The sequence below is a fragment of the Ahaetulla prasina genome, chromosome 5 (assembly GCF_028640845.1).
Source record: "Ahaetulla prasina isolate Xishuangbanna chromosome 5, ASM2864084v1, whole genome shotgun sequence".
NCBI lineage: Eukaryota > Metazoa > Chordata > Lepidosauria > Squamata > Colubridae > Ahaetulla > Ahaetulla prasina.
This window is the reverse complement of record NC_080543.1, coordinates 64,333,868-64,354,256: the sequence shown is the minus strand read 5'-3', so window position 1 is coordinate 64,354,256 and position 20,389 is coordinate 64,333,868. Positions and strand designations below refer to the sequence as shown.

Below are 20,389 nucleotides of genomic sequence, written 5' to 3'. Positions count from 1 at the left end.
TATTTTTCCACTCAATTTAGACAAAGTAAGACTTTTTTCTGCTTTTAAACAGATAGCAGAAATCTTAAAATTCCTTCCTTGTGTGTCTAATTACACTTGATCAATAAAGTATCCTATCCTATCCTACCCTACCCTACCCTACCCTACCCTATCCTCCTATTCTAAAAAGAAAGGTTGTCTGATTACTTTAAATATTTTGAAGAAAGCAAACACTTTTTATCTAAAATGACTGAATTTCAGGATACGGATCAGGAAAGAAGCATTCAATAACACTGGACAACAAAGACTTCGCTTTTTGAACACTTTTGGGTGTATTTTATAGATTTTGGCTGCTAATCACAAAAACTTGTAATTTAACCTATCATGTACCATTTTATAGAAATCTTCTGTTTTTACATAATGGCAATGTATACTTTTCAATACTTATTAGCCATGCTGCACATTAAAGAAACATACAGAAACATGGAACTATTATTGAAGCCCATCCAGTACATCAAATACAATTGGAATATATCTAAAAGTAGTGGATCTTCTACTTGGAATGCATGTTGGATATACCAAATATGGTTCTTACACATATGTGAAAGGGATAGCCATGCAAGAGAGTCACATTACACTTAAAAACAAATGGCCCCCATGAAAGAATTTGATTCTAGGACAGACAAACATGCACATGAACAATTTGTTGATCCAGCAAAGATATTTCTGCCTCTGCTTCACATAAAACGTATGCGAAATAGATAGCTATTTCCAAGAAAAACTGATGCCAAGATTAAGGAGGGCATTTTTGTTGATCTGTAGATCAGATATGTCAATGACAAATAGTTGAAAGATCGGTTACTGGAGACAGAGAAAATCACCTGGAAAATATTCAAGGATACTGTTGAGAATTTTCTTGGCAACTACAGATCATCAAACTAAGTTTAGTTATTTGACAAACGTCTTACAACATACAAGACCATGAAATGCAATATGTTACAGAAGATTCATTTTCTGCATTCACATTTGGACTTTTTTCATTAAAATCTAGGTGCTGTCAGCCTCCACTCCAGTCTTCATATGCTTTTGAATGATTATATCAGTAGATAGAATGTAAACTGTTTATTTCTGTATTATAAACTGTTAAGGAAATGAGATGTATCATACCTCCGTCCAGGGTGAAGGAAAGGAGCCTATTAAGGGTGTCGGCTGACATAACAGGGGGAGGGATAATTAACTACTGTGTTTTATCAGCGCGCGCTTTTCTAACCGACACTGCATTCCTAAGTTGACTGACATCCAGAGACCTGTGGAAGAAGATTACCACGAGGGGCCGTGAAGGAGTTGGCATTGGACCAGACCAGCCTGACCTCCTGGAGGAGGAGGGACAATTGGGGGGATATGATATGTTAGCTATATTTTGTCTCAGTTCCAGCTTTGCTTGGCTGCTATCAAGACTGTAAAAGTAAAAGTACTTGTTTTCATCCCAAATGAAGTCAAGGTGAATTCTTTCCTTTTATTGTCGGAGGTAGCTTGACATTAAGCTGGAACTGACATCATGTCTACCAACCAGGATTGCAATTGCAATACCGGGGAGAAACCCAAATGTGATGGAAGGCCTGCTGCCGGCTGAGCTGGGGGAGGCGTCCAGAGGAATTTTTGCTGACACTTTTAACCCTGAGCTGGAAAATTGCAGAGATCGGTGGATTGAGCAATTAAGGCTGGAAGAGGAGAAGTGGAAGCCAAGTGCCGAAAAGTTTCAGTCTGGAGTAACAAAGAGGAAAAAAAAGGGCACGGTGAGACTATCGGATTGGCAAGAAGAGAGAGAGTTAACAGACAACCGCCAGTTGGAGCAAGCATTTCGTCTTTTCCGTGAGGTGAAAGAAAGACAAACAGCTCGTCAAAGGTATGAATCCCCTATTCGGTCCTCCAGGTGGGAGGGAGAAGAGGAGGAAGAGAATACAAAGGGGCCAGCTAAAGGTGAATTCCAGGGTGGTGAGATTTCTGAAGAGCCAGGGCTGGAAAATCTCTCCCCAGAGGAAGCTGAATTGGATGAGGGCCGGGCGCCACCTGCTGACCAAGCAAGGTCGCGCAGGGGAAGGAAAAAGCCAAAAATTCCCCCCCTATCAGAGAAATTTGATGGAAATGCGAAGGAGTTGGGACTGTTCCTGGCGAAAGTGAATGACCACATGATAGACTGGGGGGAAGATTACTGGTCACAGGCAGCACAAGTGAGAGCTGTGACTCATAATTTGACCGGAAGAGCAGCTGCGTGGTATGTGTCGTTACATACAAACCACTCCCCCTTACTGCAGAACTACGAGCATTTTATGACTGCACTGAGGCGGAGGTTTGAGGACCCCCTGGCAGAGCAAAAGGCCAAAGGTCGGATGAAAACCATCAGGCAAGGGAGGAGGCCGGTGGCTGATTATAACCAGGAGTTCAGTGATTTAGTTCCCTTGATGAGGGGGTGGTCGGAGGTGACCCTTGTAGACATTTTCAAAGATGGTCTGAATGGAGATCTCTATGAACTGTGTCGAGCACGAGCCTCTCCAACTACGCTGTATGGCTGGTACACCCTGGCAGCAGAGATGGAAATCGAGTTAGTGAAGGACCGCGGCAGAAGACAGCGCATTGGAGGCCATCCCTTGGCGTTTTCCAGAGGGAACCTATAGGGCCGCCCCTAGATGGGAGGGAGGAAGCCCCCGTTCGTCTGCGTGCTACAGATGTGGGAAAGAAGGCCACCGAGCAGCCGACTGTAGAGTTAAGTTGATACCAAGCGCGACCTCTGGTGGTGAAAAGGAGCCAGTGAAGCCAGCGGCTAAGGCGCGGAAACCAGCAAAGTGGGGAGGCGTTGCCAAGAAGGGCACGCCCATCAAGGAGGATGGCGGTGTCGACCGATACTGACGACAGCAAAACCACGTCAGAGTCCGATGAAGACCTTCTGGTGAGTTGGGCACGGGGCCTCTTGGACATTCCTGTTAATCTACATGTACCCTCTTCGGGTAATAAGGGGGAACTGCTAGCACTACTCGATTCTGGATGCACTAGATGTATGGTCAGTCCCGAACTAGTAGAAAAAATGGAACTAAGGTTGAGAACCTTAAGTAGGCCCATAGCTTTTGCCCAGTTAGATGGCTCTGTGGCAGGGGGAGGGCCCGCCCATTTCGTAACGGAACCCATAGAAATGATAATAGGAGACCACCGAAATTCTGAACTTCATAGTAGCCCCAGGAATGGACCAACCCCTGTTGTTAGGCTTGTCATGGTTATGAAATGGAACCCCCATATTAACTGGAGAACGGGAGTCCTACGTTTCCGTTCCAAAGCCTTAAAAGGGGAAAAGGGGAAACCCAAGAAGGAACCTACCGTGACCTTGCACCAGGATAAGTTGGGGGCAATGATTGAACGTATAGACGGGGAAGAAAGAATACCCAAGGAATACTGGGACTTACGAGAAGTCTTTAGTGAGAAAGCATCAGACGTACTTCCTCCCCATAGGCCTATTGACTGTGCCATAGACATCCTTCCGGGGGTAAAGCTTCCAAAGCCAAAAGCTTATCCCATGACCCAAAAGGAATTGGGAGAGCTACGTAAATTCATAGACAAAAACCTAGAGCGGGCTTTATCCAACCGGCTAGGCCTCGTGTGGCGGGCCAGTGATGTTCGGGAAAAGAAAGATGGCTCTTTCGTCTTATAGTTGACTATAGGAACCTAAACGCTGTGCGCCAAAACATATATCCCATGCCACTCATGAAAGATATGTTAGCACATTTAGCGAAGGAAAATTCTTCACCAAACTGGACCTGCGAGAAGCCTACTACAGAGTTCGTATAAAGAGGGGATGAATGGAAAACCGCTTTCAACTGTCCACTAGGATGTTTCCAGTTTAGTACTGCCATTTGGACTGCAGGGGCGCCCGCAGTTTTATGCAACTAATAAATGAAATACTCCATCAGCATTTATTCAAAGGAGTTCTTGTCTACCTTGACGACATACTTATCTATACAGAAACAATGGAAGAACATATTAAACTAGTAAGAGCTGTACTCAAAAGTTATTATCTGCAGAACTATATTGCAAGCTTTCCAAATGTGATTTCCATCAAACCAAAATAGACTACTTAGGGTATCGCATTTCGGCTGATGGATTAGAAATGGATCCAGAAAAAGTGAAAGCTGTCTTGGAATGGGCCCCCCCACGCACACGCAAGCATCTCCAAAGTTTTTTAGGATTCGCAAATTTCTATCGTCAATTCATCCCCTCCTTTGCTCAAATTGCTTTACCAATCACTAACCTCTTAAAAACTAAAGGAGACACGAAACCCAAGCCATCATTACCTCTCGAATGGACAATGGAATGTCAAGCTGCATTTGAAAAATTAAAACGCCTCTTTGCCGCCGAACCTATTTTAAAGCACCCTGACATGGATGTTCCTTTTGTAATACAAGCTGATGCAAGTGATGTAGCAGTCGGAGCCGTCCTGCTCCAAAACAATGCTGATGGTAATTTACAACCCTGTGCTTTCACTTCTCGAAAATTGACTGAAACTGAAAGGCGATGGGCTATTTGGGAAAAGGAAGCATTTGCAGTTCATTGGGCTCTACGGACATGGAGACAATTCTTAGAAGGTTCAAATCATCCTTTTGAAGTTTGGACTGATCACAAAAATCTAGAAGCTCTAAAGACTCCTAGAAAACTTTCACCTAAACAAGCCCGCTGGGCTCAATATTTTAACCGCTTTAATTTTACTTTACATTATATTCCTGGGGGGAAAAACTTCTTGGCAGATGCTCTCTCACGCTTACCCCAATACAATTGCACTCGCTCCGAGGTGGTTCAACCAATACTTCCCGTACAACAGTTAGCAGCCCCAGCAATAACTAGAAGCCACTCCAAAGCTGACCCCTCACTCCCAGATGAACTAACCAAGTCGTTTAAAGAAGCTTTACACACCGATGACTGGTACTTAACTCATTCCCATGAATGCACACTCCGTGATGGACTAGCTTGGATTGGAACAAAACTATATGTTCCCCTATCACTCAGAGAAACCATCCTACAACGATGCCACGATGCCAAAATGGCAGGGCATTTTGGATTTGTGAAAACTTTGCATCTTCTTAAAAGACAGTTTTGGTGGCCAAGTCTTAAAAAAGACATTCAAGCATATGTAGCAAGTTGCCCTATTTGTGCATCATCCAAAAGACCTCCGGGAAAACCTCCTGGACTACTTCAAACAGTAGCCAGACCAGGAACCCCATGGAAAGAAATATCCATGGATTTCATAGTGGAATTGCCTGAAAGTTCAGGAAATACTGTTATTTGGGTTGTGACTGACCTTTTCTCCAAACAAGTCCATTTTATTCCATGTTCGAAAATACCCTCCTCAAAGACTCTAGCAAAGTTGTTTGTACAGCACATTTATAGACTTCACGGAGTTCCTAATCGCATCATTTCAGATCGAGGAGTTCAATTCACTTCTCAGTTTTGGAAAGAATTTTTGCGACTCATTGGTTCCGCCCAAGGATTAAGCTCTTCCCACCATCCTCAAACTAATGGAAGCTGTGAACGTTCAAACTCTGTACTAGAACAATATCTGCGATGTTATGTTAACTACCAACAAGACAATTGGGCAGATCTCTTGCCTTTTGCTGAAGTTGCCTACAACAACTCAATTCATAGTAGCACTGGATTTACTCCTTTTAAAATAGCTTCAGGTCAAGATTTTGTTCCTATCTCAGAACTCCCAAAGGAAGAAACTACTGTTTCCTCTTTGTCAGAATGGATAGATCAAATACAAAGCACATGGAAAATGACTCGCAAGGCGATCGACGACGCTCACCGTGCACATAAAAAACAAGCAGATAAAAAAAGGTCCCCTGAGAACAAATATCAAGTGGGCGATAAGGTTTATCTTTCCACCAAATACCTTCAAACCACTCAGAAATCTAAGAAACTTGGACCCAAATATGTGGGACCTTTCCCCATAGTAAAAATCATCAACCCCGTGACGGTACAACTACAATTACCATAAACACTTAGAAGAATCCACCCCGTTTTCCATGACTGACGTCCTTGTTGCAGGAGGGCCGAATGTCAGCCTCCACTCCAGTCTTCATATGCTTTTGAATGATTATATCAGTAGATAGAATGTAAACTGTTTATTTCTGTATTATAAACTGTTAAGGAAATGAGATGTATCATACCTCCGTCCAGGGTGAAGGAAAGGAGCCTATTAAGGGTGTCGGCTGACATAACAGGGGGAGGGATAATTAACTACTGTGTTTTATCAGCGCGCGCTTTTCTAACCGACACTGCATTCCTAAGTTGACTGACATCCAGAGACCTGTGGAAGAAGATTACCACGAGGGGCCGTGAAGGAGTTGGCATTGGACCAGACCAGCCTGACCTCCTGGAGGAGGAGGGACAATTGGGGGGATATGATATGTTAGCTATATTTTGTCTCAGTTCCAGCTTTGCTTGGCTGCAATCCAGACTGTAAAAGTAAAAGTACTTGTTTTCATTCCAAATGAAGTCAAGGTGAATTCTTTCCTTTTTATTGTCGGAGGTAGCTTGACAGGTGCAGTCAGTGACAAACATGGTGAAAATTTTCATCAGGACATTGCTACAATGGAAAAATGGTTTCAGGGCAACTGGAATCCATCAATGCTGGCTGACTATTGTTGGACACTGCAGTGAGATGCATCAAACACGGGCTACAAATGAAAATCAGCAACAAAGCACATTTACTCCTACTGAATGCATGCAGTGTGTTGAAAACATGTCATATAGTCATTAAAAGTAAATTTCATATTTCTCAAGATTGGCTTGAAGATATGGCTTGAAGAGGCCTATCATAATCACAAAAAGATTATCAAGAAGCAAAATTTTTGAAAAAAAATTGTCCATTGTAATGAATCAGGATCTTCAAGAAATAATGTAAAACATGCACAGTATTTTAGTGAGGAATTGCTTTCCTGTGATAACTGATGAGAATATAATTCTAAACAAAAACTAAAAGTAAAAAAATGTTCCAATCTTTCTTGATGTACATTTCTTTAAAAGGTGTTTCATTCTCAGTCTTAGCTCCTAGATCGTTCATGGATATGTCAGTCTTCTTAGCTCCTAGATACGTTCATGGATATGTCAATGCAGTTTTCTTTATAGCAGCATTAATATGATTTGCTTTTGCCTTCCAGTGAGATGTTTTTGCAACTTCCCCAGTTAGCCAACAGGTTTAGCTCAGCCCAAACTTGATGCTGCTTAGTTTTTGATGTAATATTATCACGTGGAGAACCATGAGTATTTTCAATGATAATCATAGAATATTAGAATGGTGTATGCTTATGTTTCTTAGTTATGATTTGTATTTTTTTTCATAGTTTTGAATTGAAACTGGGATAAAATTACTGACTATAAACCCTAGGCTTCGTGCATGTCTGCTAAGTTACCACCCTTCCATCAGTTTATGGTCTTTTATTTCAGAAAGCCAGCAAATCAAATGATAGTCATATGAAACGATGTGAAAAATGATGGAATAGATATAAGCTGAAACTTAGCAATAGCAATAGCACTTAGACTTATATACCGCTTCACAGTGCTTTACAGCCTTCTCTCAGCTGTTTACAGAATCAGCAAATTGCTCCAACAATCTGGATCCTCATTTTATCCACCGAAAGGATGAGTCAATTTTGACCTTTAGTACTGAAGATAATCAATGTGGCTGGCTGTTCATACATCCTTTTGAATCATACATCAATAATTGTGTTCTTGGAACACACCAAATCAAAACACCACTGTATAAAGTAACATGATAGTCTGGTTTTGGCTTGGCCATAATGGTTTGCAAATCATAGTTGGTAGCTGTAATGTTTTGCCTGATTAAAAGCCAGTGTATAGCAGATTTTATCTTGAAATTTCAGAACATCTGCTTGACTCCAAGTGATTGACTCCTAAAGACCACATTTAGTGTGTAACAGTAACAGAGCTGTAGTATTTCTGCATTATGCCAGTTGACCCAAATGGTTAATTTTCCCAACACGGTAGCAGTATCTCTTCTCAATTTTCCGAAGTATTTGATTAAGACACCGACTCTTCTCATTTCTAATAGCATTTGTTTAGTCGTCAATACCTTTCCCCACATTTTATTCCAGATCAAAAATGAGTACAAGACTAAGTTCGTCTCTTGATAGTAACAATGCACAATGCGTGCTTCTCAAACTGACACAAAGCCAAAGTTTAAAGGGAAAATAGACTAAGGCCTTTCTTACGAAGCCCTGGACGCCAATGTTATCTGCCTTGTTCTTACAACAGCTTGGCTGCCAAGCCCTCGTTCCCGCCCCACCCGCGCGTCAGCCTTTGGCTGGCCCCTGGGACAGAGGAGAAAGGAAGGGGAGGACCAATTCCGCTCCTCTCCTCTTTTCCCTTCCCAAAGACGAAAGGTGACGTCATTATCCGGGCTCTTCACACTGCGGGTCACAATGGTGTCGAAACGGAGCTCAACCGAAACGAAACGGCCGGGCAACCACCCGCCTCAGTGATCGCGGCCTGGCCTCGTTAACTCAGGCCCTGCTCGGCCGCCGTCGACATCCAGCTCAGCCACCAACGCCGTCAGGCCTTTGCCCCTCCCCCACCAGCTACACACGGCACACCAAGCAGACCCTGCCACTGTGCGGCGGCGACCCTAGCCTCACATAAAGCAAGGCGAGAGCGGGTGCTGATGGTCCTTGCTCTCCTTTGGGCACGGAACGGGGCTGTGGGAGTGATTGACTGACTGACTGACAATCAGGAAAGGGAGGGAGTCACGCTGGCCGCCGCGAACGCTGTTTGGGTGGCGGGGCCGGCGCCGCTGCGTTGAGTCGGAGTCTGCGCTGCATATGCTGAGAGCCGAGCCCTCCTAGAGCCGCCATATTGCCCGGGACTCAGACGTTCAGGCTTTGCCGTCGCGACTTTGCTCCTAGACGCAGTACGGATTTCTTTTTTCTCTTCTAAAGGCAGTCTCGTAGGTTTCTCATTGCTGGCCTTGCCAGTCCAGCCCCCCCTCTTCCTGTCTCTTATTCTATTCCCTTCTCCAGGGATTGAAGGTGTCCGATTTCCGCGGATGAGGTAGAACAGCCCGGAGGCCTAGCTCAGCCTAACGGAGCTACAGGACGAAAAAGACGCAACGCAACACCGGCACTGTGGCAGTCGGCGAAAAGCTGGTGACGCAAAACTAAAAGAATACTAGGAAAGATCGCACGCAGTCAGGAAAGCGACACGGGACAGCTTCGTGCAAAACCCGGCGTAGGAGAGCCGGCTTCTTTAGCAGCCACCGCCACTCGGATTTTTCTAGGGATGAGACGCAGCCCCGTTGGTTGCGGCGGCGGCTTGTGCCGCCTGGGATGAGAAACTCTTCGGCCACACCCGCCGCAGCCTCCTCCTCCCTGCATCGCCATCGGCAGCGGCGCCCGGGAGCAGAGCGGGCCTCGGCATTAGAACCAAGAGTAGCAGCAGGAAAAGGCGACGCTGTGTGGGGGTAAGCAAGTCGGAAAAGAGGCTGGTCCGTCGGGGAAAGGACGGGTCATTCTGTGGGTAAGCAAGGGGGTAAATTCCATGAGGGGAGACTTTCGCTGGGTATCTTATCTCTTCGTTCGTGAGCTAGCGTATCTTGGAGTGAGTAATGTCTGTTCGTGCGTGTGTCAGTGTCGTGGAGTATGGAGGGAAAATGGCTGACGACTCAGTCCTCATTCTTTCTGCCCGGCCTGAACTGGGCCTTGCAGGAGAATGGGGCGCACACACTATCTGCAGTCCCAGGACGAAAGAGAGAACCTGCAGAGCTGGCCGGCTGTTGGCCTGGGCCTTCCTTAAATAGCGAAGAAAACTGGCGAAGAGAGTACAAGGAGTACCCGGCGTTTAGTTCCTTTTGATTCTCGTTCCGCTTCATAGCAAACGCCATTATTGAGGTGGAGTGATTGGAATCGTGTGGGCCTGGTCCACCCCAGGAAATAAGGCTCTGCACAAGCTCTTTTCTTTCTTTCTAAATCCGGTCTCGGATGTTGCGGCCCAGCGGTTTTGCCTTCGTTGTAAACATTATTGTTATGGGTGCAGGTGGGCTGTGTCATGGCTGCACTCTGTTTCCAATAAAGCTGCGATATTATAGGATTTACCAGTATCTGTTCTCTGTTAAGTTTACATTGAGCGTAGTTTGCTTCTTTGAATATGTGAGTTTTATAATTGTTATTGGACAGAATCTACATTGTAAGTATTGTCTGGAATTTTTTTATATATGAAACTGATGAATCTACAAGATAGGGTAAGAGACTAAACTGAGAAATTCAGAATCTCACAGGTATGTTTTCAGCAGATTGGCTTTAAAATTGATTTTCCTGAGTGCACAGAGTTCTTTTGTAAGATACTTGAAATTTGTAAGTGGAATTTTATCTTTTAAAGAATTGGTGGAAGAACTCTAATTGATTTCAACACAGTCTGCTTGTGGCCAGAACAAACTAATATTAACAAACTAATAAGTTTGGTATACAGTCCAGAATAGGTATTAAGTATGAATAGAAAAAAAACAGCTGTAATTCTGTGAGGACTATTAAGTTAAGCCTAATGTAACTCGGTAAATATGTATGTGGTAGATTATAGTAATTGTAGATTATTCTCATATTAAGCTTTCTAAGATACTTCAAAATCTTTTCAGTGCTTGGCTGTTCTGTCAGTATCCTAATTTTGCACAACATATTTTAAACTATGCTTCTGGTACAGATTGTTTGAATGGATTTATGTGTTGATAGAAATGTGAAATCAGGGGGTGTGGTTTCTATTTAGTGCATAATCAGACATGGCCTAGTTACATTTTATGTCTGTTCGTTTTTTTATGTAGCTATAACTAGTCTTAGTACAATGTATGCTAGCCTATATGCATTAATTGGTTTTCTGTTTTTCTGTATTACATACAAAAAAATCTTTCAGAATTGAATTAATCAATACTATAAAAGTTGTAGGGATATTAAAACGTGTTCCATTTCAGAAAATGAACGATTTTGAAATGGATTGCGACAATTTTAATAATTTCTTACATTGTTGAGGTATATATTGTGTTTTTATTTTTTAATAATTGAAAGGAAAATTGAACAAACCCTTATACCAAAGTATTTCTTCCATATCTGGACCTAAGAATGGCATATCACTGAAATTTATAAATTGCTTTTAATGCAGTTATATAATAAAATCTGGAATAAATTGCCATCCTATTTTTTCATATATTTATAAAACAGATTACTAGCAAGTTTTCTATTTAAACATGGAAACCACATTGATCTAAGACAAAGTTAAAATAGGGCCTGGGTACTTACGGGACCGCCTGCTGTTACCACATGCCTCCCACCGACCCGTACGCTCTCACAGAGAGGGACTTCTCAGGGTGCCGTCCGCCAAGCAATGTCGGCTGGCGGCCCCCAGGGGAAGGTCCTTCTCTGTGGGGGCTCCCACACTCTGGAACGAACTTCCCCCGGGTTTACGCCAAATACCTGACCTTCGGACATTCCGTCGCGAACTGAAGACACATCTTTTTATTCGCGCGGGGCTGTCTTAAATTGTATTTTATCAAATTTTAAAATTCTTATTAACTAATTTTAAATGGGGTTTTTAGCTCACTGTATATTTTAATTTTCAGGCCAATTTTAAAATAAGTTTTTTAATTGCATTTTAAATTATATATTGTACTGTTTGTTTTATTTTTGCCTGTACACCGCCCTGAGTCCTTCGGGAGAAGGGCGGTATAGAAATCAAATAAATAAATAAATAAATAAATAAAATAAAATTTGCTTAAAAGTATATCATTGAAATCAATGGCAGTTGCATAGGATATACTGTAAAAGCAAGATTATAATGTCTTTTGGTTTTCTTGATTTCCTTTTCCATGCCTTTCGTAAATATAGGTGATAAAGGAAACCCACAAAACTTCAAGTGACTTTGTCATTAGTTCACTTTTAGCTTGTTCACATTCAGTGTGTTTGAATATTTCTTAATGAAGAATCTATAATTTATTTTTTGAAAACAAATACAAATTAAAGTTTTAAAATAAGTTTCTTGAAATACTTTTACAAAAGCAATTATTTTATAGTAATGCTCAGTATGAAAAGGAAAGATGAGATAGAGATACTAGGGGGGAAAGGTATAGAATTTGACTTTATTTAACTGAAAGACCAAACGAATTTACCTTTAAAACAGGGTCATCTTGGATTCACCCAAGAACAAATGTAGAGGGAGATTCTAATATTTGAGGACACGAGATACCTTAAATTAGGCTCATATTACTTTTAGGTAAATGTGTTAATTACCTTAAATATTCATTTGAAAACACCAAAGATATAGCAAGGCTACTATACCAAACATAATTGGGGAAATAAATTGTGCCAGGTGATTATCATGGTATTTATAGTCAAGAGCAGTTATTTTGTGTGAGAGTTGGGAGCTGGGCAGTTAAAGTTTAAAAAATGTAGCGGATTTTGCTTCAAAACAGTGACATTAAATTAAAATTATTTGAAGAATTAAAAACACTTCACTGGTAATAGGAAATACATTGGATAGTGATATTTTAAAACCTGTTCTTTGAAGTGCCTTCATAAAAATTATTTTTATATATGATTTTCAATCATAACACTTCATAGGAATTGTTTTCTTTTGTATTTTTGTTTTTGAAGTGCTTCTCAAATTCATATGATTAGTTCATATAACATAGGTTTAGATGTAAAACTCTGGAGTCCATGTAGTCTTAGTATTTTCTTTAAAAAAGCTCTTTATAAAAATAGCATGTCTCAGTTATTTATACCCTGTATCAGTTTGATTTTTCATACTGTATCTGTTTTGTCCTATTATTGCAGTTGTGTATATGTATTCAGTTTTTGCAATTACCATTTCTCTAGTTGAGACCGGTGGGACTTTGGCTAATTGAGACGTGGATCCAAAACACCACTAGCTGAAAGTAAGTTTTTTAATGATATATATTAAGTTTGGATTGTGGCAATATACACTGTTTAAATTAAACCATTCTTTTGGTAATGGAACAACATCAAACCCATTAATATTTTCCCTTTTTCTACTCTGCACTTGAATAAATTTTATTGTTTTGGGCAAATAATTCTTTATAATTTCAGATCTGCATGAAATAATAGTAACTACTTAGTAAATAGTTACCTAGTACAAGTAGTCTTCAGCCTAGTCCCAGATTTACGACCACAATTGGGCCCAAAATTTCTTTTGCTAAGTGAGACATTTGTTAAGTGAGCTTTGTCCCATTTTACGACCTACTTGCCACAGTTATTAAGTGAATCTGGCTTCCTCATTGACTTTGCTTGTCAGAAGGTTGTAAAAGGTGATCACATGACTGCAGGGCACTGCAACCATCATAAATATGAATTAGCTGCCAAGCATCTGAATTCTGATCATGTGACTGTGAGGATTATCATGGCATTTATACAATGGTTGCAAGTGTGAAAAATGATCAATTCACTTTTTCAATGCTGTTGTAACTTGGAACAGTCACTAAACGAACTGTTGTAAGTTGAGGACTACCTGTATTTCTAAAATTATGAAGTACCTATTACTGCATGCAGATCTGAATTTATGAAGAATTGAAGTTATATATATTAGTAATTGCCTATCTTTAACAATAATCATTTTCTTACATGTGTTACACACTTTGTTAGATAACATTTAAAGTCATATTGAGAATAGAATAGAATAGAATAGACTTTATTTTTTTATTGGCCAAGTGTGATCGGACACACAAGGAATTTGTCTTGGTGCATATGCTCTCAGTATACATAACTTTATGCTGTTTTTATATTTCTTCTATGATAAATGGCAGCAGATAAAAATTGCTGAACTATACTTTATGATCTGGTGTTCTGTCTGTATATTTATTTTGCAATTATCTACATTGTGATCCATAGTTATATAAATGTAAATATTTTCATATTGTCTGTGTTCTACAGGAGCTTGCACCTAGATTTTGAAATAAATGTCCACATTTTGGTTGCGTTATTTTGTCATTGTAAGGGTAACAGTGGTGCTATTGATGTACATAGGGTAGTGCAAAATATTCTCTCCTCTTCTGCCATGGCCTTTCTTTCCCAGCTTTTGATTTCTGTACCACCTTTTATAAGTGATATAGAATTTTTTGGCATAATAAATTATTTTTAATTCAGTATTTTATTTGCTGTACACCAGGCTTGTGTTTTTACCATTTCTACCCATTATCTAACAATACTGGGAGTAGCCTGTGTTTAAAAAGTTAAAATAAATATCTCCAAATAAATAGCTCCTGTGATGGTGGGAAAATTGAGAGATCTTTTTTTTATTTTCATTCTGTGATTACTTGAGAAGTTATTATTAGATTTATATCCCATCTTGGCAAAGATTTGTCTGCTTGAGTAATGTTTACTTAACCTTTTCTGTTAGCAACTTTTATTTAGAGGTTCACACATTGTACAAATGTGGCATCAAAGGTTATAAAATGGGGCAAAATTCACTCAAATCTCTCGCATATCAACAGAAATTTTGGGCTCAATTGTGATCATAAGTCAAGGACTACTTGTACAGACAGTTGGTAAAAAAGTCCGGTAATAGCATTGATGTTATATTTATCTTTCAAATCTATAGAGTTTTTTTCCTGTGGTTCCAAGTCTTTCAGTCTACTCAAGTTGTTTTGGTCAAATTTCATGTAATATTTAATTATTTATTTTATCTGCCTTTAATAATGCAGATATTGATTTGTGTTTAGATTTTTTTCAGATATTTACATGCCTTGTTAACTTTATTGTTAGTTGTCTGTATGTTAACTGTCTATGATATATGTGTTGCCTCGGTTAAACAGATTAGTGGTCTAAATCAGGGATCCCCAACCTCCAAGCCAGAGTTCACTACCAGGCCGTGGCCTATTCGGAACTGGGCCTTGCGAGTGGTGGGCTAGTGTGTACGCTTGCATGTGCAGCTTGGCTTATGCAAGTAGTGGGCCAGTACACATGCAACTCAGCTTGCACAAGTTGAGTTGTGTGCAGACTGGTCCGCTGCGCATTAGTGTCGGCCTAAGTTGTAACTTTTGCGTTACTGATTTAGATGGAGTTACATTTTGTTCTTATGCTGGAAAAGATGTGAAATGGTTTAAAAAAAACCTTGGATATACAGTATATCACGGAAGTGAGTACACCCCCCTCACATTTTGTAAATATATAAGTATATCTTCTCATATGACAACACTGAAGAAATGACACTTGGCTACAATGTAAAGTAGTAAGTATACAGCTTGTATAACAGCGTAAATGTGCTGTCCCCTCAACACACAGCCATTAATGTCTAAACTGCTGGCAACAAAAGTGAGTACACCCCTAAGTGATAATGTTCAAAGTAAGGGCCCAAGCAGCCATTTTCCCTCCCTGATGTCATGTGACTCGTTAGTGGTACAAGGTCTCAGGTATGAAGGGGGAGCAGGTGTGTTAAATTTTGTATTATTGCTCTCACTTTCTCATACTGATCACTGGAAGTTCAACAATGGCACCTTATGGCAATGAATTCCCGGCGAATCTGAAAAAATGAATTGTTGCTCTACATAAAGATGGCCTAGGCTATAAGAAGAATGGGATTTGGTGGCTCAGTGGCTAGGATGCTGAGCTTGTCGATTGAAAGGTCGGCAGCTCAACGGTTAAAATCCCTAGTGCTGCATAACTGGGTGAGCTCCCATTACTTGTCCCAGCTTCTGCCAACCTAGCAGTTTGAAAGCATGTAAAAAATGCAAGTAGAAAAATAGGGACCACTTTGGTGGGTAGGTAACAGCATTCTATGCGCCTTTGACGTTTAGTCATGCCGGCCACATGACCACGAAGACGTCTTCGGACAGCGCTGGCTCTTCGGCTTTGAAACGGAGATGAGCACTGTCCCCTAGAGTCGGAAACGACTAGCACATATGTGCGAGGGGCACCTTTATCTTTATAAGAAGATTGCCAAGACCGTGAAACTGAGCTGCAGCACAGTGACCAAGACCATACAGCAGTTTAACAGGACAGGTTCCATTCAAAACAGGCCTTGCCTTGGTCGACCAAAGAAGTTGAGTGCTCGTGCTCAACATCATATCCAGAGGTTGGCTTTGGGAAATAGATGCATGAGTGCTGTCTGCATTGCTGCAAAGGGGGTGGGGTGGAGGTCAGCCTGTCAGTGTTCAGACCATACGCCACACTCTGCATCAAATTGGTCTGCAGGGCTGTCGTCCCAGGAGGAAGCCTCCTCTAGAGATGATGCACAAGAAAGCCCGCAAACGGTTTGCTGCAGACAAGCAAACTAAGGACATGGATTTCTGGAACCACGTCCTGTGGTCCAATGAAACCAAGATAAACTTATTTGGTTCAGATGGTGTCAGGCATGTGTGGTGGCAACCAGGTGAGGAGTACAAAGACAAGTGTGTCTTCCCTACAGTCAAGCATGGTGGTGGGAATGTCATGGTCTGGGGTTGTATGCGGGCTGCCGGCAATGGGGAGCTACAGTTCATTGAGGGAACCATGAATGCCAACATATACTGTGACATACTGAAGCAGAGCATGATCCCCTCCCTTTGGAGACTGGGGTGCAGGGCAGTATTCCAAAATGATAACGACCCCAAACACACCTCCAAAATGACCATGCTTTGCTAAAGAAGTTGAGGGTAAAGGTGATGGACTGGCCAAGCATGTCTCCAGACCTAAGCCCTATTGAGCATGTGTGAGGCATCCTGAAATAGAAGGTGGAGGTGTGCAAGGTCTCTAACATTTACCAGCTCCATGACATAATCACGGAGGAGTGGAAGAGGACTCCAATGACAACCTGTGAAGCTCTGGTGAACTCTATGCCCAAGAGGGTTAAGGCAGTGCTGGAAAATAATAATGGCCACACAAAATATTGACACTTTGGGCCCCATTTGGACATTATCGCCTAGGGGTATATTCACTTTTGTTGCCAACAATTTAGAAATTAATGGCTTTGTATTGCATTATTTTGAAGGGACAGCACATTTACACTGTTATACAAGCTGTATATTCACTACTTTACATTGTAGCCAAGTGTAATTTCTTCAGTGTTGTCACATGAAAAGATATACTTAAATATTTACAAAATGTGAGGGGGTGTACCCACTTCTGTGATATACTGTAATTTTGAGCCAAGTACTCCTGCTCTGCAACTAACTTGCCCTGAAAATAGGAGTGCACTACTCAACTATAAAGAATTATGAATAGTTTTGATTCATATGCACATATTTTTGTTTCATTTTGTGGTAACATGTTCTAGACACCAGTGAATGCTGTACTAGTGCTCTATATTTCAATCCTGACAGAAGTTTTTAAAATATTTTTTAAACTTAAAAAAGTTGTTTTCAGATTTTAGACAAAACGGACAGGCAGAAAACTATTACCAAGGGTTAAATTGCCATTCAGTTTTAAAACTCTGTTCTTCTAAGAGCTCTAATAGCTCTCATTCTACAAAATTTTCCCCATAACTCTGTAAAGTGAATGTTTAGCCCATTGTTGTATAGTGAGCTTTCACAGCAGAGGATAAATTGAATTTGGGTATTCTGATTATACTCCCACACTCTAAACACTACTCCATTTAATTTATTAATTGTTCTTACTCTCCAGCTTATAATTTTAATATGGTGGTTCATTTACTTCCTCCGTTTCTGATACTTGTCCATTGGAATGTTACTACATTGGATTTGATTGCGTCATTTACTTTAGAGAATTATTCAGATTGAAAGATCCTTCATAATTTTGAATTGGCACAATGATACATTTTTCCCCAAAGTGGTCTTGTTGGTTTGTTTGTTTAGAGTATGGCATATCCAAACTGGTAATCAGGCCCAATTCCAGAACTGTTAATTTTTCAGTAATCTTATGTACCTGTTATGAGAAAATTAATTTCTTTTTAGTTAGAGATCAACCTTGACAACAAATGGAATGTTTTCCATTATATTCTTGAAATTTTTGAGATGTAATATTTTGACTCTGTTGGAAATATTTTTACCTTTTGTCTAGTATATGAAAAATTGAGATGTGTTTATTGTTTGGCATCCTAGTGATCTGACAGATAATTTTTAAATAATGATTGGGACTATCTTTTCTTCCACATGGGAGGAAGAGTAGTACTGATGGCTGAGAATTTGCTCATTTGAATTTGAATCTTATGGAGGCTGCCTATAATTCATGTAAAATAGTGCTATTTGTTATGCAAAATTTTCTACTTTTTATGCATAATAATGTGGAAAATGTTGAATGTTAAAAAATTTGATGTTTAAAGTAAGTAAAAATATTGAAAGATTAAATAAGCAGCATAGAGAATCATGCATCCACTCTGAATGACAGTATGTTTTCTTAAGGTTCCAGCATAAATTAATGTAAGGCTTTTTAGTACAGGGAATGCCCATTACCTATTGATCTCTTTCTGTAACATTCTCAGGAAAAAGCAAAAATATATTGGCATTTCCTAAAGCTTTCTGAAAGCCCAATGTAAAGTATACTGAATTGTGAGTTGATCCTAGATATTATAAGTCAAACGTTTTGTACTTGGTTTCTTATTTCTTACTTAGAAATGAACTGTTGTCTCACATTATTTTAATATTTTTAACATTTTGTTATTTAGTAATGTTTTATATGACATTTTTATTTTATCAAATAATTTTTAATAAAATAACATTAAGTTATTTCAATAAATGTTCAAAAGCATGAAGTATAGATAGTAATGCCAAAGTGATGCATACTTGCTAATTTACTATTGACAGTGACATTTAATCATGCTTCCAAAATACTATTTCATTACTATTTAATACAGTATTTGTAACAACTACAATAATTGCACAGATGACAAATCAGAAAACAAGATCCAAATATGGGAACCTCAGTAGGTTTTCTTTGATCAATTTTAATAATTGTATTCCTACAAGAAAAGCAAATTTTATGCTTATAATTTTAGATGTGTATTTTCTTATAATTGGCACTATAAATGCATTTAACAAATAAGGCAAAACTCATCTTTTGGCAATAGACAATAGATGTAAAATGTATTTATTTCATCTTATTGTAAATTTAATCGGTTCCTTAATATCTTGAAATATTAAATCAATTCATAGCAATGAACTTTTCTTGAACATTTTATTTATAGATAGGTATGCATTCATAGATAAGTATGCATTTATAGATAGGTATGCAGTAAAATTAGTTTTGCTATTAATATTGTGAGACGCTTGTTTATATTTCCTAAAGCCATACAAATTGTAGCTTCTATTTTTAAATCTACGAAGCTTGCAATATGCATAGTAGTATTTCTACTTAAAATAAACAAGTTTTGATTCAAAACCAGATTAAATATATAATATGCTATTTCAGTGGTATTAAAAGTCATCAATTTCTGGTACTATAATGTGTAACATAGTTGTGTCTTGTTTAATGTAATTAGTGAAAAGCAAAATTCTAAAACAATTTTTTATCCTGATTTATTCTTTTTAAATCTATTGGTAACTTTTTCAAAAAAATTGGTAAATATTTGTGACTCTAGGAGTTTCAAGGTGGCAAAAACTTGAAAATACAGAATAGATAATTCTTTCCCAGTTTCTATATTATTTTAGAATATGTATACTCATACAGGTGACCCTTGGTTAACGACAGTAATCGGGATGGGAATTTGTGTTGTTAAACAGCACAGATGTAAAGTGCACTGTCACATGAGCGCATCTCTTAGCGATGGCAATCCTGGCAGTCCCCATTGCCAATGTTAACTAAAACTCACCTGATCATTAGGCAAAGACCCACTCACCTGATCATTAGGCAAAGACCCAAGTCATTGATGGCTTGGTCCCTCCCAGCTCTGAACCTTGATAAGGTAAGGAACTACCTTCTCTTCAGTTCTCCCCACTTGTCTCTCCCTCCCCCCCCCACCTTTGCCAATTGACCACCATGCACTCTGCCACTTCTTTTGCAGCTGACCTTTGCTGCCTTCTTCTTTCTGCTGCTGACAAAGTAAGCCTGACCTGGCCCTTCACAAGGCAGTTGCTGTCTGTACCAGGCTATTTTACTGATGCTGCATGCAACCTTGTTCAAATGGTGTGTGGCATTTTCACAAGGCTTTGGAAGGTTTCAGAACCTTGTGAGAAAGCTGCACATGGCTGCACTTTGCCCAAATCACATACAGCTTCAGGAAGAAGGCTTGATGTGGCTAGCAGTTCCCTTGCAAAGGGTTAGGCTGGGGATGCCTTGTCAGCAGCAAAAGAAAGAACATGACAAAGGCTAGCTATGGGTGGCAGACGTAGTGGAGTGCGGGACAGTCAAAACGGCAAAAATGGGGAACAGATAAAGGGGTGAGAGGAATTAAAGTCTCCCTGGGTTCATGAGTGCTGGCAGTCTTGCAA

At 40.0% G+C, this 20,389-nt stretch overlaps 1 protein-coding gene across 3 annotated transcripts in view; it reads left to right on the top strand.

The window, feature by feature from the left end:
- The first annotated feature begins 8,444 nt into the window (after nt 1–8,444).
- Nucleotides 8,445–20,389, top strand: part of USP9X (ubiquitin specific peptidase 9 X-linked) — a 144,400-nt gene continuing 132,455 nt past the window's right edge. The window contains exons 1-3 of one of the 3 annotated variants that reach the window (XM_058184558.1): nt 8,445–8,947; nt 9,057–9,496; nt 12,891–12,949. The gene's annotated coding sequence lies outside the window, so the exon portion shown is untranslated. Of the gene's footprint in view, nt 9,553–12,890; nt 12,950–20,389 lie in introns of all 3 variants that reach the window. The other 2 variants (XM_058184559.1, XM_058184560.1) reach the window with 2 other exon arrangements.